Source organism: Coregonus clupeaformis, chromosome 17 (genome assembly GCF_020615455.1).
Source record: "Coregonus clupeaformis isolate EN_2021a chromosome 17, ASM2061545v1, whole genome shotgun sequence".
Lineage (NCBI taxonomy): Eukaryota > Metazoa > Chordata > Actinopteri > Salmoniformes > Salmonidae > Coregonus > Coregonus clupeaformis.
This window is the reverse complement of record NC_059208.1, coordinates 48362697-48386638: the sequence shown is the minus strand read 5'-3', so window position 1 is coordinate 48386638 and position 23942 is coordinate 48362697. Positions and strand designations below refer to the sequence as shown.

The 23942-nt window shown below is 48.0% G+C and overlaps 1 protein-coding gene across 1 annotated transcript in view; it reads right to left on the bottom strand.

Annotated features, from left to right (window-relative positions):
* Nucleotides 1-23942, bottom strand: part of LOC121586655 (ataxin-1-like) — a 183261-nt gene that overhangs the window by 129798 nt on the left and 29521 nt on the right. Inside the window, exon 2 of the mRNA XM_041903552.2 lies at nt 2804-3065. The gene's annotated coding sequence lies outside the window, so the exon portion shown is untranslated. The remainder of the gene's footprint in view (nt 1-2803; nt 3066-23942) is intronic.

The following is a 23942-nucleotide window of genomic DNA, read 5'->3' as shown; positions in this document are numbered from 1 at the left end:
CACTCTCTCCATTAACAGTATGTGAGTCACAGGAGGTTGGATGGCACCTTAATTGGGGAGAACGGGCTCGTGGTAATGACTGGAGCGGAATTAATGGAATGGTATCAAAGACATCAAACACATGGTTTCCAGGTTTTTGATGCCATTCCATTTGCTCCGTTCCGGCCATTATTATGAGCCGTCCTCCCCTCAGCAGCCTCCTGTGGTGTGTGTGCGTGTGTGTGTGTATGTGTGTGTGTGTGTGTGTGTGTGTCTATCACTCTCTCCATCAACAAATAACTCCAGAGCTGAGAGGTTGAAGGGCTCCAGACTGAGAGCATCCAAACAGCTCACTGGAATATTCCAGAGAAAAATGCTTTTTTCCAGGCAGTCTTTCTTGGAGGCACATGAAAGAGGAGAAAGATAAGATGGAAAGAAGGATAGAAAGAAACTGAAAGAGAGAGAGATAAAAAACGAATGGATTTCTATTCAGAGAGAGGGGAGAAATCCGTTGCAGAGAGAGGGGTGTGAAGGAAGAGAGAGGGCACGGAGAGAGAAAGAGAGAGAGAGAGGGAGGAAGGTAGAGAGGTGTCTCTGTCAGAGTAGATCCAACCGTCCTGACGGGCATGGCTACACACCACTAGTCTCAGACTACAGCACAGTGCCCTCTGAGGCTCCTGCAGACCTACACACACACACACACACACACACACACACACACACACACACACACACACACACACACACACACACACACACACACACACACACACACACACACACACAACATACATCTTCCCCGGCACACACACACCTCCCCCGACACACACATTTCCACTCACACGTAAACACAAAACACCTAGTCCCACTAGGGGCTATGAGAATCTCACTTCTAGATAACAATATAGCCAGCAGCCAAGTGACTTTCACACAGTGGTACAGTGGTACAGTGGTAGTAGAGCATAGAAATAGAACTCAAGAGCTCCACAGCAGGATATGTCGCTCTGAGTTGAAGAGCAACGCTAGCTCATCACACACCTGAGAAGAGAGAGATAAAGGATAGAAAATAAAAGAAAGAGCGAGTGATGAAGGGAAATGAGGGGAGGGAGCGAGAGGAAGAGAGTGAGAGAACTAAGGGGTAAAAGAAAAGGAAGGAAAAGAGATCAAGAGACTGAAAGAAGAGGAGAAATTAAGAAATGGAGATGTGAAAAAGAGGTCCATGGAAAGAGTGACGAGAGAGCGAGAGTAAAAGAGAAAAGGAGAGGGGGTAATAGAAAAGGAGAGAGGGTAAGAGAAAAGGAGAGGGGGTAACAGAAAATGAGAGGGGGTAAGAGAAAATGAGAGGGGGTAACAGAAAAGGAGAGGGGGTAAGAGAAAAGGAGAGGGGGTAAGAGAAAAGGAGAGGGGGTAAGAGAAAAGGAGAGGGGGTAATAGAAAAGGAGAGGGGGTAAGAGAAAAGGAGAGGGGGTAAGAGAAAAGGAGAGAGTGTAATAGAAAAGGAGAGGGGGTAAGAGAAAAGGAGAGGGGGGTAAGAGAAAAGGAGAGAGTGTAATAGAAAAGGAGAGGGGGTAAGAGAAAAGGAGAGGGGGTAAGAGAAAAGGAGAGGGGGTAAGAGAAAAGGAGAGAGGGTAATAGAAAAGGAGAGGGGGTAAGAGAAAAGGAGAGGGGGTAAGAGAAAAGGAGAGGGGGTAAGAGAAAAGGAGAGGGGGTAAGAGAAAAGGAGAGGGGGTAAGAGAAAAGGGGAGGGGGTAAGAGAAAAGGAGAGGGGAAAAGAGAAAAGGAGAGGGGGTAAGAGAAAAGGAGAGGGGGTAAGAGAAAAGGAGAGGGGGTAAGAGAAAAGAAGGAGGGACAGGCTCAGCAGGGATAAGATTTCAGTGAGTCAGCAGCAGTCAGAGGACTGAGTAGAGAGACAGCAAGAGGGAGGGAGGGAGGGAGGGAGGGAGGGAGGGAGGGAGGGAGGGAGGGAGATGACTCACAAGGGATGGGGAAAAATAGACACGGTGTACATTTTCACACCTCTGTGGGAGGAGCCTGACCTCGGGTTAGTACACTGGCCACACACACACACAGCCGCTCGCCAGGGCAACTCGGCTTGCTTCAGAAACTCATCACACACATACTGACACAACACCCCCTGACCTGGCTTACTGTACAACATCAACGGCTTATAGTCTGTATGGGAACTTCTGGCACAGAACTCCAGGGTTGTAAACACTGTGTAAACTAAGATTGCATCCCAAATAGCATCCTAGTCCCTATGTAGCGCACTACTTTTGACCAGGGCCCATAGGACTTTGGTCAAAAGTAGTGCACTATATAGGGAATAGGTTGCCATTTGGGGCATCTCCTAAACTATGAATTTCCGTTTACAACATACCTCTACCATAGCGCTTTAGCATGTGGTCTGTGCATGGGCTGTGTTTCATTCTAGAATGTCCTTCCTTGTTCCCGCCCCTGAACCCTTGTACTCTCCTGATTGGACTAGATAGTTCTGGACAGCCAGCTCTGTCCTCTGGATAACCTTGACGACTTCAGGAAACTGACAACATGGTAGCTCAGTATCATTTCTGCCCCATCAGAACCAGAAAGCATTCTGGGTTGGTAAGGCAATGCAATGCTATGCATTTTGAGTAAAAAATACAACCTTCCTTTTCTCATCCTATATACATATTCATTAGATTAAACTTCTAGAAAAGAGGCTCTGTCTATACAAGCACATAGAGTAGCAGCAGATCCCATCCGGCTTGGACCACATACATGCTCATCTAGGAGTCTGAGACTACGAGAATACAACGACTACCACAACAGAGCCAGTCAGTCTTACCTGAGTGTAGGAGGCAGTTGGGCCTGGTTCTGGCCTGGTTCTGGTCCGGGGGTCCGGGTGGGAGGAACCAGGAAGTGGTTCAGTTGAAGACAGGGGACCAGTCAGTACTGTGGTTCACTTGAAGACAGGGGACCAGTCAGTACTGCAATAACTGCTGCTGTTTCTCTCTGTTTCTCTCTGTCACTAGTCTGAGGGGAGCCTGCTCCCAGATCCCCTCTCTGTCTGTCCGTGTCTGTCTCGCTCCAGGTCCTTTCACCATTCCCTACGGAGAGGAGAGAGAGGAGAGAGGCATCCATGTTACTTGGGAATAAGGAAGGGAAAGTGTGTGTTGAGGGTGAGGTTACAGTTTGGAGAGCGGCCAGCAGCACAATACATTTCTTTAAGTGATCAAATTACTTAGTTTTTCATGTTTAAAAAAATATGATAACGGCAACCTTTGCAATAGGGATGGGAATTCCTGTCCACTGAAGTCACAGCTCAGATCAACAGCAGAACATTCAATCACTTCCGTTGTATATTTTCCACAGACAGCCAGACAACACTTCAGCAGGTCAAACAGAGAAGGCTTGTCTTTTAGTAATCCCATCTGTCTTGTAGTACTCCTATCTGTTTTGTAGTACTCCTATCTGTGTTGTAGTACTCCTATCTGTCTTGTAGTACTCCTATCTGTCTTGTAGTACTCCTATCTGTTTTGTAGTACTCCTATCTGTCTTGTAGTAATCCTATCTGTCTTGTAGTACTCCTATCTGTCTTGTAGTACTCCTATCTGTCTTGTAGTAATCCTATCTGTCTTGGTGCTTGCCTACGGAGCTGTGAGGGGAACGGCACCTCCGTATCTTCAGGCTGGGAATGGCCGGCAGGGATGTAGCTCAGTTGATAGAGCGTGGCGTTTGCAACGCCAGGGTTGTGGGTTCGATTCCCACGGGGGGCCAGTATAAAAAAATATGTATTCACTAACTGTAAGTCGCTCTGGATAAGAGCGTCTGCTAAATGACTAAAATGTAAAATGTAAATGTTGTAGTACTCCTATCTGTCTTGTAGTAATCCTATCTGTCTTGTAGTACTCCTATCCAAACAAAACATGCTATGTACAGTGTCTACTGTACACTTACAGAACAGTAACGTTGTCTGTATTATTTAGGGAATTTCCCAGACAGTTCGGCCTGCGTGATGACCCCTGACCTCCCTGGGGGTCGAGTGGGAAGGACAGGGGGGTCAGTATATTAGGAATGGCCTCTGTGGTTTTCCAGCTACATTCCTCTGGTGTGGGCTGTGAGGGGAGGGATGACAGATTAATCACTATGGTACACAGTACTGCTTGCTGCTCTACTCAGCCCACAGATCCCTCTCTATCTCTCTCTCTCTTCAGGGAGAGGCTGGTCCTGCTGGCTGGCAAGCAGGCAGGCTGCATCCACTAAACAAACACTGGCCATGCTATTCATACACCCCTGGCTTGTCGGCATGGCAACCACACATTGTTTACCTGCATCACAAACTATTTCAGCTTTTTTATTTAAGTGTGTTTTTTCTTCTTCTAGGAAATGTTTTGTATTCTTAGCTTGTTTTCAGTGTTGGCTCATCTCACAGCCTCAAGGCAGACATGAGATGTTTAATGTGATTTTCCTGTTTCTTTCTTTAGCTTCTTAGTCGTATGACTTTATTTGTTGAGTTCAGGATACAACCATGTCTAGCTTTGAGCTAGCTGTCTGTCTGCCTGTCTGTCTGTCTGTCTGTCTGACTGTCTGTGTCTCTGTTTTGGTTTGTGTTTGTTTACTTGTTTGTATTTTTATGTTTACTATAGTTGTTTGTGGGGCTTGTGTGTCCCTCTCCCTCTTCAGTTCACACCGAGGACAGCCTGGAGGCCATCCGTCTCCTGTGGCAATGAGGGCGGGCCTGGACGTCAGGAGGTGGACCCAGGAACCTTCTGCTGGGCAACAGAAACCAGGTCAACTGATCCAATGTCAGTTCAGTTTCCCTCAGGGCCTGAAAGCTACACTACCAACTACACTACCGTATGTTCCAACCTTGACTTGTTTACAACACCAACAATAACTGCAATCCTAAAAAGCAGCATTTGAGAGACAACTGAGACAGTGATTGTCAGATATAGAGCATTTCACAGAGATGTGATGTCATTATTTGGACAAATACACTGAACAAAAATATAAACGCAACATGTAAAGTGTTGGTCCCATGTTTCATGAGCTGAAATAAAAGATCCCAGACATTTTCCATATGCACAAAAAGCTTATTTCTCTAAAATGTTGGGGTGGGCACAAATGTGTTTACATCCCTGTTAGTGAGCATTTCTCCTTTGCCAAGATAATCCATCCACCTGACAGGTGTGGCATATCAAGAAGCTGATTAAACAGCATGATCATTACACAGGTGCACCTTGTTCTTGGGACAATAAAAGTCCACTCTAAAATGTTAAAGACAGGGGACCAGTCAGTAGTATGGTTCAGTTGAAGACAGGGGACCAGTCAGTACTGTGGTTCAGTTGAAGACAGGGGACCAGTCAGTACTGTGGTTCAGTTGAAGACAGGGGACCAGTCAGTACTGTGGTTCAGTTGAAGACAGGGGACCAGTCAGTACTGTGGTTCACTTGAAGACAGGGGACCAGTCAGTACTGCAATAACTGCTGCTGTGTCTGTTTCTCTCTGTCACTAGTCTGAGGGGAGCCTGCTCCCAGATCCCCTCTCTGTCTGTCCGTGTCTGTCTCGCTCCAGGTGCTTTCACCATTCTCTACGGAGAGGAGAGAGAGGAGAGAGGCATCCATGTTACTTGGGAATAAGGAAGGGAAAGTGTGTGTTGAGGGTGAGGTTACAGTTTGGAGAGCGGCCAGCAGCACAATACTTACTATATATTGGGAATTTATTTCTTTAAATGATCAAATTACTTAGTTTTTCATGTTTAAAAAAATTTGATAACGGTAACCTTTGCAATAGGGATGAGAATTCCTGTCTACTGAAGTCACAGCTCAGATCAACAGCAGAACATTCAATCACTTCCGTTGTATATTTTCCACAGACAGCCAGACAACACTTTCAGCAGGTCAAACAGAGAAGGCTTGTCTTTTAGTAATCCCATCTGTCTTGTAGTACAAGCATTTCGCTACACCACAAGCATTTCGCTACACCCGCAATAACATCTGCTAAACACGTGTATGTGACCAATAAAATTTGATTTGATTTGATTTAGTAATCCTATCTGTCTTGTAGTACTCAGTTCTGTCTTGTAGTACTGCTATCTGTCTTGCAGTACTCCTATCTGTCTTGTAGTACTCCTATCTGTCTTGTAGTACTCCTATCTGTCTTGTAGTACTCCTATCTGTGTTGTAGTACTCCTATCTGTCTTGTAGTACTCCTATCTGTGTTGTAGTACTCCTATCTGTCTTGTAGTACTCCTATCCAAACAAAACATGCTAAGTACTGTAAAAGTCCACTCTAAAATGTGCAGTTTTGTCACACAACACAATGCCACAGATGTCTCAAGTTTTGAGGGAGCGTGCAATAGGCATGCTGACTGGAGGAATGTCCACCGGAGCTGTTGCCAGAGAATTTGAATATTAATTTCTCTACCATAAGCCGCCTCCAACATCGCTTTAAAGAATTTGGCAGTACGTCCAACCGGCTTCACAACCACAGACCACGTGCATGGCGTTGTGTGGGCGAGCGGTTTGCTGATGTCAACATTGTGAACAGAGTGCCCCATGGTGGTGGTGGGGTTATGGTAGGGGCAGGCATAAGCTACGGACAACGAACACAATTGCATTTTATCAATGGCAACTTGAATGCACAAGATCCTGCGGCCCATTGTCGTGAGATTCATCCACCGCCATCACCTCATGTTTCAGCATGATAATGCATGGCCCCATGTCGCAAGGATCTGTAAACAATTCCTGGAAGTAGAAAATGTCCCAGTTCTTCCATGGCCTGCATACTCACCAGACATGTCACCCATTGAGCATGTTTGGGATGCTCTGGATCAACGAATACGACACAGTGTTCAAGTTTCCGCCAATATCCACCAACTTCGCACAGCCATTGAAGAGGAGTGGGACAACATTCCACAGGCCACAATCAACAACCTGATCAACTCTATGTGAAGGAGATGTGTCGCGCTGTATGAGGCGAATGGCGGCCACAGCAGATACTAATCCACGCCCCTACTTTTTTTTTTTAAGGTATCTGTGACGAACAGATGCATATCTGTATTCCCAGTCATGTGAAATCCATAGAGTAGGGTCTAGTGAATTTATTTCAATTGACTGATTTCCTTATATGAACTGTAACTCAGTAAAATCTCTGAAATTGTTGCATGTTGCATTTATATTTTTGTTCAGTATAATAAGTGAAAGAATGCAAATTGTCAACGCATAGCCATATTCAGCATACTATCTCCTTTCCATGTGTAGCCACCTGTGGCTGTCATATAATTATATTTCTATGCTACATTATGAGCTACAGTTGCTACGGTAGCCCGAGGTGATTGTGAAGTGGATAAATGGGGGAGATCACCTTAGCTGCTAATCTCTATATTAATCATTCACAGAGGAACCTACCTTGCATAATACTTCTGAGTAATAAACTAGTACCGTGGGGCCAGGGCTGATAGAAAGGTGAGAAGATACTGTGGATAAGGGCTTCTTCTGCCTTTCAGCAAACATGCAGATGCGTGCTAGTACACACACACACACACACACACACACACACACACACACACACACACACACACACACACACACACACCTATTCACGCCTGCATCTTCTTCCCCTGACTCAGCAGCAGAGGTCACATGTTTCAGTTCCCTGTCTCAGTCACACAGGAAACTCACTACCACAGGGCATGTATGTGTGTCTCCTGCTTCCTGTTTACAAACAAAAGCTCAAACACGAAGTACCAGTGACTACGCAGATCAATCCCAACATGTTTCCAGCTGACCACCATTGTCCCTGTTCCCAAGAACTCCAACGTAACCTGCCTAAATGACTATCACCCTGTAGCACTTACATCTGTAATTATGAAGTGCTTTGAAAGGTTGGTCACGGCACGACTCCAACACCAAATCAAATCAAATCGAATTTTATTTGTCACATACACGTGTTTAGCAGATGTTATAGTGGGTGTAGCGAAATGCTTGTGCTTCTAGCTCCGACAGTGCAGTAATATCTAACAATTTCACAACATATACCCAATACACACAAAACTAGTAAGGAATGGGATTTAAGAATATATACATATATGGACAAGCAATGACAGAGCGGCATGGACAAAGATACAGAAGAATATTATAGAATAGAATGCAGTATATACATATGAGATGAGTAGTGCAAGATATGTAAACATTATTAAAGTGACTAGTGTTCCATTTATTAAAGTGGCCTAAGATGTCAATAGGCAGCAGCAGCCTCTAATGTGCTAGTGATGGCTATTTAACAGTCTGATGGCCTTGAGATAGAAGCTGTTTTTTATTCTCTCTGTCCCAGCTTTGATGCACCTGTATTGACCTCGCCTTCTGGATGATAGCGGGGTGAACAGGCAGTGGCTCGGGTGGTTGATGTCCTTGATAATCTTTTTGGCCTTCCTGTGACATCGGGTGCTGTATGTGTCTTGGAGGGCGGGTAGTTTTCCCCCGGTAATGCGTTCGGCAGACCGCACCACCCGCTGGAGAGCCCTGCGGTTGTGGGCGGTGCAGTTGCCGTACCAGGCGGTGATACAGCCCGACAGGATGCTCTCAATTGTGCATCTGTAGAAGTGTGTGAGGGTTTTAGGTGCCAAGCCAAATTTCTTCATCCTCCTGAGGTTGAAGAGGCTCTGTTGCGCCTTCTTCACCACACTGTCTGCGTGGGTGGACCATTTCATTTTGTCAGTGATGTGTACGCCAAGGAACTTGAAGCTTTCCACCTTCTCCACTGCGGTCCCGTCGATGTGGATAGGGGGGTGCACCCTCTGCTGTTTCCTGAAGTCCACGATCATCTCCTTTGTTTTGTTGACGTTGAGTGAGAGGTTATTTTCCTGGCACCACACTCTCAGAGCCCTCACCTCCTCCCTGTGGGCGGTCTCGTCATTGCTGGTAATCAAGCCTACTACTGTTGTGTCGTCTGCAAACTTGATGATTAAGTTGGAGGTGTGCTTGGCCACGCAGTCATAGGTGAACAGGGAGTACAGGAGGGGGCTGAGCATGCACCCTTGTGGGGCCCCAGTGTTGAGGATCAGCGAAGTGGAGATGTTGTTTCCTACCTTCACCACCTGGGGGCGGCCCGTCAGGAAGTCCAGGACCCAGTTGCACAGGGCGGGGTTCAGACCCAGGGCCTTGAGCTTAATGATGAGCTTGGAGGGTACTATGGGGTTGAATGCTGAGCTATAGTCAATGAACAACATTCTTACATAGGTATTCCTCTTGTCCAGATGGGATAGGGCAGTGTGCAGTGTGATGGCGATTGCATCGTCTGTGGATCTATTGGGGCGGTAAGCAAATTGAAGTGGGTCTAGGGTGACAGGTAAGGTAGAGGTGATATGATCCTTGACTAGTCTCTCAAAGCACTTCATGATGACAGAGGTGAGTGCTACAGGGCGATAGTCATTTAGTTCAGTTACCTTTGCTTTCTTGGGTATAGGAACAATCGTGGCCATCTTGAAGCATGTGGGAACAGCAGACTGGGAAAGGGAGAGATTGAATATGTCCATAAACACACCAGCCAGCTGGTCTGCGCATGCTCTGAGGACGCGGCTAAGGATGCCTTCTGGGCCGGCAGCCTTGCGGGGGTTAACATGCTTAAACGTCTTAATCACGTCGGCCATGGAGAAGGAGAGGCCAGAGTCCTTGGTAGTGGGCCTCGTCAGTGGCACTGTGTTATCCTCAAAGCGGGCAAAGAAGGTGTTTAGCTTGTCTGGAAGCGAGACGTCGATGTCGGCGACGTGGCTGGTTTTCTTTTTGTAGTCCGTGATTGTCTGTAGACCCTGCCACATACGTCTTGTGTCTGAGCCGTTGAATTGCGACTCCACTTTGTCTCTATTCTGATGTTTTGCCAGTTTAATTGCCTTGCGGAGTGAGTAGCTACACTGTTTTGTATTCTGCCATATTCCCAGTCACCTTGCCATGGTTGAATGCGGTGGTTCGCACATCAAGTTTGCTGACGACACAACAGTGGTAGGCCTGATAACCGACGGCGATGAGACAGCCTACAGGGGGAGGTCAGAGACTTAGCAGTGTGGTGCCAGGACAACAACCTCTCCCTTAACGTCAGTAAGACCAAGGAGCTGATCGTGGACTATAGGAGAAAGAGGGGAGAGCACGCCCCCATCCACATCGACTGGGCTGTAGTGGAGCGGATCGAGAGCTCCTTGCCTTCCACATCACTAAGGACTTAAAATGGTCCACACACACCCGCACAGCTTTGGAGAGGGCACGACACTAAGCTAAGGATCCTGGGACTAAACACCTCCCTCTGCAACTGGATCCTGGACTTCCTGACGGGCCGCCCCCAGGTGGTAAGGGTAGGTAACAACACATCTGCCACACTGATCCTCAACACGGGGGCCCCTCAGGGGTGCGTGCTCAGTCCCCTCCTGTACTCCCTGTTCACCCATGACTGCATGGCCAGGCACGACTCCAACACCATCATTAAGTTTGCCGACGACACAACAGTGGTAGGCCTGATCACCGACAACGATGAGACAGCCTATAGGGAGGAGGTCAGAGACCTGGCCGTGTGGTGCCAGGACAACAACCTCTCCCTCAACGTGACCAAGACAAAGGAGATGATTGTGGACTACAGGAAAAAAAAGAGGACTGAGCACGCCCCCATTCTCATCGACGGGGCTGTAGTGGAACAGGTTGAGAGCTTCAAGTTCCTTGGTGTCCACATCACCAACAAACTATCATGGTCCAAACACACCAAGACAGTCGTGAGTGAGGGCACGACAAAGCCTATTCCCCCTCAGGAGACTGAAAAGATTTGGCATGGGTCCTCAGATCCTCAAAAAATTCTACAGCTGCACCATCGAGAGCATCCTGACTGGTTGCATCACCGCCTGGTATGGCAACTGCTTGGCCTCCGACCGCAAGGCACTACAGAGGGTAGTGCGTACGGCCCAGTACATCACTGGGGCCAAGCTTCCTGCCATCCAGGACCTCTATACCAGGCGGTGTCAGAGGAAGGCCCTCAAAATTGTCAAAGACTCCAGCCACCCTAGTCATAGACTGTTCTCTCTGCTACCGCACGGCAAGCGGTACCGGAGTGCCAAGTCTAGGTCCAAAAGACTTCTCAACAGCTTCTACCCCCAAGCCATAAGACTCCTGAACAGCTAATCATGGCTACCCGGACTATTTGCACTGCCCCCCCACCCCATCCTTTTACGCTGCTGCTACTCTGTTAATTATTTATGCATAGTCACTTTAACTCTACCCACATGTACATATTACTTCAACTACCTAAACAAGCCGGTGCCCCCGCACATTGACTCTGCACCGGTACCCCCCTGTATATATAGCCTCCCTACTGTTATTTTATTTTACTTCTGCTCTTTTTTTCTCAACACTTTTTTTGTTGTTTTATTTTTACTTTTTTGTAAAAAATAAATGCACTGTTGGTTAAGGGCTGTAAGTAAGCATTTCACTGTAATGTCTGCACCTGTTGTATTCGGCGCATGTGGCCAATACAATTTGATTTGATTTGATTTGACAGCGCCTCTTCCCCCTCAGGAGGCTGAAAAGTTTTGCCATGGGCCCCTCGGATCCTAAAAAAAGTTATACAGATGCAACGTCGAGAGCATCTTGACTGGCTGCATCAACGCTTGGTACAGGCCTGGCTCTAGGATGACATGCCTGAGGGGCCATTTTAAATCCATGGGGGGCACAACTAGTATTGCTTTAGAGCCCTAATAACATAAGGTAGATTGGTCCTACTACTGTTCAAATGTACAAAAATGGATCTGAAATGTAGCTGTACACATCAACAACCGTCGTTTTATATAATAACACCAGAAAGATATGTGCCCCACTATGACATGTGTATCCGAAATGCAGCTGTAGCTGCCATAGACCTACACATGATTTGTGCCTACCAACACACACAGATCAGCTGGACAGGATGAGCACCACTAGCTTATCAATGATTCTTACAGGCTTCATAGCTTAAACTTCAATAATAAGAACTATAGGCTACATTTCCGTCAGATTTGTGACAATACGCAATGAGCGTAACCAAGCTGCCACTTCTCCAGGTGCGCAATATTTTCTGTGTGGGAGAGCTTCAGAAAAGCAAACTTAAATCAAACTAAGTGCATATTCTATAATCATAGCTGATGTGAAATTTCCTACATGGCAGTAGCTAATTTGAATCTGCCGTGAATAAGAGTAATGCCCATTCCGAGAGCAACACACACACGCACACACACACACACACACAAAAACACACGCTATCGCAAGAAAGCAGGAAGGGGGCAAAAAAGTAGGCTGTGTCGTTTTCATAGTATTGACATCACTTTTACAGTAGCCTACTGAAAGTTTGCCTACTTCTTTTAGTTGGCTACACACGGTCTTGGTCAAACATTTTCTAAAATGGAGGCCTATCTGAACTGCAGCCATATACACAACATCTGTCATTTTGAAAAAAAAAGCATGCGATGTTGAAGAGAAGCCCCACGAAGACTAGTAGCCCAAGATGCGCTCATTAAAACAGCACACACCATCGATTCAGGGCCATGGACAGAAGGCTACCTCCAGTCAGCGCCATGAAAGGATAACGTTAGATGTACTGCCAATTTCACCTCAGAACACAACCAATAGGCTACATTAGTCATTGTCCCTATACCCATCAAATAATGCAAAGCTGTATCTATCAATAGTAATTAGACCCGCAAAAGCAAGCAATGACATTAAGAATCACACATACATCTAAAAGATGCTGTCACGGTTAACTAAGCCAGAACCCAGAAGCAGACCAGGACACGGTACGTGAGACAAAGGTGAGTGTTTATTAATAGAGTCCGAGTGAAGCTGAATAATCCAGGGAACAGAGCGGGTGGCGTGGATGGGTTGTTGAGGGTGCAGTGGTTGGTCCGGTACTGGCTCGGCAGCCGCCGACCATCAGGCAGAGGTTGGGTGAAGGTTCCGGGTGAGAGACTGCAGACAGAACAAAACGGAGGTCAGTACACAGCAAGTCAAAAAGGTGCAAAACAACAAAACTAACACTACTGGCTCAGAGACTGATACGCTGACAACATACTGTTCATGGCTAACGATCCGGCAGGAACTGGATGTTGGGCCAGAGCCTAAGAAGGGTGATGATCAGGACCAGGTGTGCAGATTGCTGATGGGATGCAGGTGCGGAAAACCAGAGCGCTCCCGGAGCGTTCTCGAACCCTCGGGAAACTGGAGAATACGAGCAGGAACACTAGTCACCAGACAGGACCCGACTCAGACAGCCGGGATCGTCACAGTACCCCCCTCCGACGAACGCCACCGGGCGGACTTCCCCGGAGCGCCAGGATGGAGGCGGTAGAAGTCACTGATGAGGTCTGCGTCTAGGACCTGTCGCCGCGGAATCCAACTCCTCTCTTCAGGGCCATACCCCTCCCAGTCCACGAGATACTGGAAACCCCGGCCCCGCCGTCTGGAATCCATGATGCGACGCACCGTGTAGGCAGGACCACCTCCGATCATCCGAGGAGGAGGAGGAGGAGGCGGAGGAGGCAACAGAGGACTGAGGAAGACAGGCTTGAGGCAGGAGACATGAAAGGTGGGATGGACTCTGAGCGTCCTCGGTAGTTTGAGTCGAACTGCCACTGGATTGATCACCTTCTCCACCACAAACGGACCAATGAACTTCGGTAACAACTTCCTAGACTCAGTCCGTAACGGAAGATCCCGTGTGGCCAACCAAACCCTATCTCCGATGGTATAGGTGGGAGCGGGAATCCGGCGACGATTCGCCTGGAGCTGATACCGGTCCGAAACTCTAAGGAGTGCCTTTCTGGCCCGATGCCAGGTCCGGTGGCAACGCCGAATATGGGCCTGAACAGAAGGCACTGAGAGCTCCTTCTCCTGAGAAGGAAACAGGGGAGGTTGGTAGCCATACAGGCACTGGAAGGGAGACATCCCAGTGGCAGATGTAGGAAGAGTATTGTGGGCATACTCAACCCAAGGCAACTGAGAGACCCAGGAGGTGGGGTTGGAAGAGACCAGACAGCGTAGCGTTGATTCCATCTTCTGGTTGGCTCTCTCCGCCTGACCATTGGATTGGGGGTGAAAACCAGATGTGAGACTGACCGTAGCTCCAATGGCCAAACAGAAGGACTTCCAGACAGCAGAGGTAAACTGAGGGCCACGGTCGGAAACGATATCACTGGGCAAACCGTGGACCCTGAAAACCTCCCTAACCAGGATCTCGGACGTCTCCGAGGCAGAGGGAAGCTTGGCAATTGGCACAAAGTGGGCGAACTTGCTGAATCTGTCCACGATAGTCAGAACGACCGTGTTCCCCTCAGAAGCGGGCAACCCCGTGACGAAGTCCAGGGCCAGATGCGACCATGGTCGCCGGGGAATAGGAAGGGGGTGAAGTAGTCCAGAGCTGGGCCGATTGGTACTCTTATTCTGCGCACACACTGGACAGGCAGCAACAAAACCCCGAGTATCCTCGGCCATGGCAGGCCACCAAAACGTCTGCGAAGAAACGCCATAGTCCGAGCCACGCCAGGGTGACAAGCCATCTTGCTGGCGTGGGACCATTTGAGGACAGCAGGACGAACCGACTCAGGCACAAACAACCGACCGGGTGGACCGTTACCGGGACCGGGCTGAGTCCGAAGGGCCGCCAGCACCTCCTCCTCAATCTTCCACATAACTGCTCCCACGACGCAGTTCCGGGGGGAGGATTGTCTCGGTCTTGGACCCACTCTCCTCCGTCTTGGAGAACATCCGGGACAAGGCGTCCGCCTTGCCGTTCTTAGATCCAGGTCGGAACGTCAGGGCAAACTTGAATCGTCCGAAAAACAACGCCCACCTGGCCTGACGGGAGTTGAGACGTTTAGCCGATTGCACGTAAGCAAGATTCTTGTGGTCCGTCCAGACAATAAACGGTTGCTCCGCCCCCTCCAACCAGTGGCGCCACTCCTCCAAGGCAAGTTTCACCGCGAGAAGCTCCCGGTTACCCACATCGTAATTCCTCTCCGCAGGCGAAAGGCGACGAGAGTAGTAGGCGCAGGGATGGAGTTTACTGTCCGTGGAGCATCGCTGCGACAGGATGGCGCCAACTCCCACATCAGACGCGTCCACTTCAACGACGAACTGACGGGCCGTGTCCGGTTGAGAGAGAATCGGTGCGTTGGTGAATCGCCTCTTCAAATCCAGAAACGCTCGATCCGCCTCCGGATTCCACTTGAAGGTCCTGATGCTGGAAGTCAAGGCAGTTAACGGAGCGGCCACACGGCTGTAATCCCGGATGAATCTGCGGTAGAAATTCGCAAACCCCAAAAATCTCTGGAGCTGCAATCTCGTACCGGGCTGGGCCCATTCCAGAACCGCTCTAACCTTCTCCTGGTCCATCCTAATCTCTCCCCTGGAGATGATGTACCCGAGAAAGGATGTCGTGTGGGCGTGAAACTCGCACTTCTCGGCCTTCACAAACAGGCGATTCTCCAACAATCGCTGCAGAACCTGCCGGACATGCTGGACGTGGTCGGAAGGTTCCTTCGAGAAGATCAGAATGTCATCCAGGTAAACAAACACAAAGAGACCGATCATATCTCTCAGGACGCTCGTTCACCATACTCTGGAATACCGCTGGAGCATTGGTCAGTCCAAACGGCATCACCTGATACTCAAGTGACCCATCGGTGTATTGAAACCCGTCAACCACTCGTCCCCCTCTCTGATCCGGACCAGGTGATACGCATTGCGTAGGTCTAGCTTGGTGAACACCGTAGCACCCTGTAAGGAGTCGAAGGCAGAACTCATCAAGGGCAGGGGATACTTGTTCTTGACCGTGATGTCATTCAACCCCCGATAATCAATACACGGTCGAAGAGAGCCATCCTTCTTACCCACAAAGAAGAATCCTGCCCCCCAGGGGTGATGACGAGGGACGAACGAGACCAGCAGCTAGGGACTCCTTGATGTAGGTCTCCAACGCCTCACGTTCAGGTCGGGAGATACTGTATAACCTTCCCTTGGGGTAGACAGCTCCAGGGACCAGGTTGATGGCACAATCATATGGTCGGTGGGGAGGGGAGTGACAGAGCCTTCTGCTTACTGAAAACTTCCCCCAAATCGTGATATGTCTCGGGAACCAGGGACAAATCTGGGGGTTTAGCCTCAATCACCTGACTGGGAACCGAATGGGGGCAGGCAGTCTTGAGACAGTTAGCATGACAATCAAGGCTCCAACTCGTTACCTTGCCCGTCACCCAATCGAACGTGGGATTGTGTTCCTTCAGCCAGGGGTATCCAAGGACCAGAGGAACATGGGAAGACGGCAGAATGAAGAATGAAATCATCTCAGAATGATTCCCCGACAACCGCATCTTAACCGGTTCAGTCCTCATCGTGATACGTGCCAGACTACTGCCGTTCAGAGTGGTAGCTTCAATGGCTTCCGGCAATTGCTCCTTGGAAAGCCCCAGCTGTTCCACCAACTCGGCATCTAGAAAGCTTCCATCGGCACCTGAATCGATCAAAGCGTTAATCGCTAAGCTCTGATTCCTGTTCATAAGGGTAGCCGGGAAACGGGGTCTGACAGAGGTATTGAGAGGTCGAAACTGGCTCGCTAAAAGTCCTCCCAACTTTAGCGAGCCGCGCAGTTTGGACGACCCGACTGGATCCTGAGAAGCTGATCGGTTGGACGGAACCCATTGCTTCTCCCTCCTTCGCTCTCGGACTCGATTATCCACCCGAATAGACAAAGCTACCAAGCTGTCCAGGTCACTAGGCTCCGGATAGGAGATCAACTCATCCTTGAGCTGCTCCGACAGACCCTGGTAAAAGGCCGCTTGCAGAGACTCCTCGTTCCACCCACTCTCCACAGCCAACGTCTTGAACTCGATCACGAAGTCGGCCACGCTGCGAGTTCCTTGGCGAAGCGAAAACAGGCGCCTAGCTGCGTCCCTCCCTCGGACGGAATGGTCGAAGAGCTTCCTCATCTCGGCCGTGAACCCCTGGTATGAAGCCATGCAGGGATCCTGTCGTTCCCAAACGGCTGAAGCCCACTCCAGCGCTCGACCACGCAGCAACTCAATCACAAAGGCTATCCTAGCCTTGTCTGTGGCATAAGAGTAGGGCTGTAGATCGAACACTAGTCCACACTGCATAAGGAAGGAACGGCATCTTCCCAGCTCTCCCTCATACTTATCCGGCGTCGGAACCTTGGGCTCACGGATGGACACAGCTTCAGAAGCGGCAGGCGAGATGGGTGAAACCGGTAGTGGATCCTCCACCGGACACTTGCGTTGGTTCTGGACCTCCGTCAGACCGGTAGAAAGGTTCCGAACTGACAACGCGATCTCCTGTAGTACCGTGCTATGATGGCCCAACATCTTCTCCTGCTGGGTAATAGCATGGCGAACAGAGTCCAGGTCCGCTGGGTTCATTACTGGCCGGATCGTTCTGTCACGGTTAACTAAGCCAGAACCCAGAAGCAGACCAGGACACGGTACGTGAGACAAAGGTGAGTGTTTATTAATAGAGTCCGAGTGAAGCTGAATAATCCAGGGAACAGAGCGGGTGGCGTGGATGGGTTGTTGAGGGTGCAGTGGTTGGTCCGGTACTGGCTCGGCAGCCGCCGACCATCAGGCAGAGGTTGGGTGAAGGTTCCGGGTGAGAGACTGCAGACAGAACAAAACGGAGGTCAGTACACAGCAAGTCAAAAAGGTGCAAAACAACAAAACTAACACTACTGGCTCAGAGACTGATACGCTGACAACATACTGTTCATGGCTAACGATCCGGCAGGAACTGGATGTTGGGCCAGAGCCTAAGAAGGGTGATGATCAGGACCAGGTGTGCAGATTGCTGATGGGATGCAGGTGCGGAAAACCAGAGCGCTCCCCGGAGCGTTCCCGAACCCTCGGGAAACTGGAGAATACGAGCAGGAACACTAGTCACCAGACAGGACCCGACTCAGACAGCCGGGATCGTCACAGATGCATTAAGGTTAAAAACAGGCCTAAACTATACAGTACATAAAAAATCTGCCAAACAACCAGGCTTACATTAGGGAAAACCAATGAATTAATCATTCTGGCAAGGTGGCCAGGGCCATAAAGGTTGTAGCTGACCATATAGAAGAGTTGCAACCTCCTCCATGCTGTCTTGAACCTCAGGAAGTTTCTGAAGAAATGTACTTGTCAGGTCCCTCTCAAATGCCAGCTGGACAAGCTGGGCTTTTTGTTGATGTAACATGGTGCATTTGTGTTCACTGAATATGTTCTTTAGGGTGGAGAAGGAATTTTCGTACATTGTTGTGTATGTCCCAAATGTTAATCCATATGGCAGGTAGCCTAGCAGTTAAGAGCGTTGGGCCAGTAACTGAATGGTCACTGGTTTGAATCCCTGAGCTGACTAGGTGAAAAATCTCTCGATATGCCCTTGAGCAAGGCACTTAAGTCTAATTGCTCTGGATAAGAGCGTCTGCTAAATGACGTAAATGTAATGATTTCAGTGCCAACAGCACAGTCGGCATTGCTGACAAAGGCCTGCCGTATCTTTGAAGAACACTGAGTGGGGTCCATTTATGGTTGCGATTTCACTTTGCAAGAATTTGCGAGCCACAATAAACTCTGCTTCCACTAGTTCAGTTTTGGTTAGATCCGACAGTTCGTCAGGTGCTAGTTGCTGGGGTAACGGAGGTGCAGGTACTTTTTGTGACGTTACCCTCGTGCTGTTGGTGCTAGGCCCTGGCTTTTCTCCATCTTGTTGGTCAGCAGGCAGCGTGGGGGATGGGTGGGTATAAAATGTTTTGCTAGGCTCCTTAACCTCGGTGGTCGGCCAGCAGGCTGCTCGGTTAGCTCGGCATCGCTCTTGACATGGTGGTCCTCCGTTCCCAGCCATTTTCAGATATCCATGATGATTAGCCAGCTATAATTATTCAGCTCGCCGCCACCAAAACGTAACGAAGCTAGTAGCTAATAGCTATGCTATTAATAGCTGTAGCTGTCTACAAAAGTGAACAACTTTTTTCCCTCTCTGTGAAAAGAACCCCAGATCAATTTGACCCCGCGCTGGGTGGGATCCAATGAGCTTTCCAAACAAGGTAATGGAGTTGGTACCTTATGACATTGCATGGCTAGGTGCCCAATCAGAATGCATTTTTGGATTTTAACTACTGAATACTACATTATAAAACTTGTTGTTTGGATCCTGGATGCTGATTGGAAGAGCAGCGTTCCAAGCTGTGCTGTATTGACCATCACAGACACACCTATGCCTGCTAACAGTTCCATCTGAAAATTATCACTGTGCCTCCATAAGAATATCATGTTCATGTTGCTGAATCATCTCTTGTATATCTCAACTCGCACATTATTTCCCCTTCCTTCCAGCCTAGCATTTAGTTTGGTACAGCGGGGGTTAATATAAGCCTCGCTGTCGCCTGTCCGACCTCGGAAACAATGTTTCACTTTAGAATTTCGATCTCTGTAGTACCATACATAGAGTGAACACTGCCCAGACGAGACGGGACGAGACAACTTTTTCTGAGCCAGCTGAAATCACGCATCAACGTCATTATCATGGACATATCCAAGTAAATGCCAATAGAAAAAACGAAATCAAAATAACGTTTGAATGAAAACGTTAAAATGGTTATTTTAATATGTTGGTAATAGTTTTATAAAAGCAATAAGGCATCCGAGGCAGTGCTGTATCATGAATTCAGTCACAGTTAAATGGGTTGACTGGCCCTCCACCGAACAACGCCGTTTAGCTGTCACTGTATTCATGATACAGCACTGGCTCTTGTGCCTTATTGATTAATGATTACATCCCCCCTCCTTCCACCTCCTCAGATAATGAGCGCACACCCGGCATATAGCCTCTGTCCTGGTCTGCTCTACTGGCAGGCCCGGCAGCGCTACATTGGCAAAACCGGGCATTGTAATTCATATACCATTTGTTATGTTTATGGGGAAACAATACTGGGGGGAGCCCAAATTCTATCTGGGGGGTCCATGCCCGGCTTTGCCACCCCGTAAAGCCGGCCCTGGCTTGGTATGGCAAATGCACCGCCCTCGACCGCAAAGCGCTACAGAGGGTGGTGCGGACAGCCCAGTACATCACTGCGGCCGAGCTCCCTGCCATCCAGGACCTCTATATCAGGCGGTATCAGAGGAAGGCCCGAAAAATTGCCAAGACTCCAGCTGCCCAAGCCACAGACTGTTCACTTCGCTACAGTCCAGCAAACGGTACCGGAGCATCAGCTCTCGGACCAACAGGCTCCGAGACAGCTTCTAACCCCAAGCCATAAGACTGCTAAATAGCCATAAGACTGCTAAATTGTTAATTAAATGGTTACCCGAACTATCTGCACTGACCCTATCTTGCACTGACTCTACGTACACTCACAATACTATATATACAGATTATAAACACACTCACTCACACACACAACACTGACACTCTCACACAAAACCCACACACATTCACATACACTACATATGCACACACACTAGCAATGGAGGACAAAATCGACACAGTTACATATTTGGATATTATTTTTGATAATATATAGTATCGTATCATTTTGACAAAATCAAAATATAATTTTTGCGCTAGTTGGCTGTACCTGCACCAAAACTCCAGCATTTTTCCTTCATAGCTTGTTCTCAATCTTCTTTCTGAATACGGAGCCAATTTGTTTTCAGCACTTTTATTTCCATGACTGATCAAAACTCATTTTCTCATAACTCTCTCTTGTCTCTCTGCAGCAGACATATGGTGAGAAATATGTTTGGAACATCGAATCACAATAAAATCACAGTATCGAATTGCAATACATATACACTGAGTATACAAAACATTAAGGACACCTGCTCTTTCCATGACATAGACTGACCAGGTGAATCCAGGTGAAAGCTATGATCCCTTTTGATGTCACTTTTTAAATCCATTTCAATCAGTGTAGATGAAGGAGAGGAGACAGGTTAAAGAAGGATTTTTAAGCCTTGAGACAATTGAGACATGGATTGTGTATGTGTGCCATTCCATTCAGAGGGTGAATGGGCAAGACAAAAGATTGAAGCGCCTTTGAACGGGGTATGGTAGTAGGTGCCAGGCGCACCGGTTTGTGTCAAGAACTGCAACGCTGCTGGGTTTTTCACGCTCAACAGTTACCCATGTGTATCAAGAATGGTCCACCACCCAAAGGACATCCAGCATCCCTGTGGAACGCTTTCGACACCTTGTAGAGTCCATTCCCTGACAAATTGAGGCTGATCTGGTACTGGTACTCCCTGTATATGGCTCCATTCTTGTGAATTTTATTTTATAATTGTTTTACTCTGCATCATTGGGAACGGCTCGTATTCAAGCATTTCACGGTAAAGTCTAGACACGTTGTTTTCGGTGCATGTGTAAAATACAATTTGATTTCATTTGATATGTGTTCTTCCTTTCTTTTCTCTTATCTTCCAAGGTTCATGGCTCAGATGGTTCATGGCTCAGATGGTTCATGGCTCAGATGGTTCAGGCCTCAGATGGTTCATGGCTCAGATGGATCATGGCTCAGATGGTTCATGGCTCAGATGGATCATGGCTCAGATGGTTCATGGCTCAGATGGATCATGGCTCAGATGGTTCAGGCCTCAGATGGTTCATGGCTCAGATGGTTCATGGCTCAGATGGATCATGGCTCAGATGGTTCATGGCTCAGATGGATCATGGCTCAGATGGTTCATGGCTCAGATGGATCATGGCTCAGATGGTTCATGGCTCAGATGGTTCAGGCCTCAGATGGTTCATGGCTCAGATGGTTCATGGCTCAGATGGTTCATGGCTCAGATGGATCATGGCTCAGATGGTTCATGGCTCAGATGGTTCAGGCCTCAGATGGATCATGGCTCAGATGGTTCATGGCTCAGATGGTTCATGGCTCAGATGGTTCATGGCTCAGATGGATCATGGCTCAGATGGTTCATGGCTCAGATGGTTCATGGCTCAGATGGTTCAGGCCTCAGATGGTTCATGGCTCAGATGGATCATGGCTCAGATGGTTCATGGCTCAGATGGATCATGGCTCAGATGGTTCATGGCTCAGATGGATCATGGCTCAGATGGTTCATGGCTCAGATGGTTCAGGCCTCAGATGGTTCATGGCTCAGATGGTTCATGGCTCAGATGGATCATGGCTCAGATGGTTCATGGCTCAGATGGATCATGGCTCAGATGGTTCAGGGAACAGATGGTTCAAGGCGAAGATGAAGATGATGTCAAAAGTAGTGCAATATAAGAAATAGGGTGCCATCTCAGTGGGGGAAAAAAGTATTGAGTCAGCCACCAATTGTGCAAGTTCTCCCACTTAAAAAGATGAGAGAGGCCTGTAATTTTCATCATAGGTACACGTCAACTATGACAGACAAATTGAGATTTTTTTTCTCCAGAAAATCACATTGTAGGATTTTTAATGAATTTATTTGCAAATTATGGTGGAAAATAAGTATTTGGTCACCTACAAACAAGCAAGATTTCTGGCTCTCACAGACCTGTAACTTCTTCTTTAAGAGGCTCCTCTGTCCTCCACTCGTTACCTGTATTAATGGCACCTGTTTGAACTTGTTATCAGTATAAAAGACACCTGTCCACAACCTCAAACAGTCACACTCCAAACTCCACTATGGCCAAGACCAAAGAGCTGTCAAAGGACACCAGAAACAAAATTGTAGACCTGCACCATGCTGGGAAGACTGAATATGCAATAGGTAAGCAGCTTGGTTTGAAGAAATCAACTGTGGGAGCAATTATTAGGAAATGGAAGACATACAAGACCACTGATAATCTCCCTCGATCTGGGGCTCCACGCAAGATCTCACCCTGTGGGGTCAAAATGATCACAAGAACAGTGAGCAAAAATCCCAGAACCACACGGGGTGACCTAGTGAATGACCTGCAGAGAGCTGGGACCAAAGTAACAAAGCCTACCATCAGTAACACACTACGCCGCCAGGGACTCAAATCCTGCTTAAGCCAGTACATGTCCAGGCCCGTCTGAAGTTTGCTAGAGTGCATTTGGATGATCCAGAAGAGGATTGGGAGAATGTCATATGGTCAGATGAAACCAAAATATAACTTTTTGGTAAAAACTCAACTCGTCGTGTTTGGAGGACAAAGAATGCTGAGTTGCATCCAAAGAACACCATACCTACTGTGAAGCATGGGGGTGGAAACATCATGCTTTGGGGCTGTTTTTCTGCAAAGGGACCAGGACGACTGATCCGTGTAAAGGAAAGAATGAATGGGGCCATGTATCGTGAGATTTTGAGTGAAAACCTCCTTCCATCAGCAAGGGCATTGAAGATGAAACGTGGCTGGGTCTTTCAGCATGACAATGATCCCAAACACACCGCCCGGGCAACGAAGGAGTGGCTTCGTAAGAAGCATTTCAAGGTCCTGGAGTGGCCTAGCCAGTCTCCAGATCTCAACCCCATAGAAACCCTTAAGACTCCACTTAAGACTCCATAAGACTCCTGAACAGCTGATCGTGGCTACCCGGACTATTTGCACTGCCCCCCCACCCCATTATTTTGCTTCTGCTCTTTTTTTCTCAACACTTTTTTGTTGTTGTTGTTTTATTCTTACTTTTTTTGTTTAAAATAAATGCACTGTTGGTTAAGGGCTGTAAGTAAGCATTTCACTGCAATGTCTGCACCTGTTGTATTCGGCGCATGTGACCAATAAAATTTGATTTGATTTGATTTGATTTGAACCCCATAGAAAATCTTTGGAGGGAGTTGAAAGTCTGTGTTGCCCAGCGACAGCCCCAAAACATCACTGCTCTAGAGGAGATCTGCATGGAGGAATGGGCCAAAATACCAACAACAGTGTGTGAAAACCTTGTGAAGACTTACAGAAAACGTTTGACCTGTGTCATTGCCAACAAAGGGTATATAACAAAGTATTGAGAAACTTTTGTTATTGACCAAATACTTA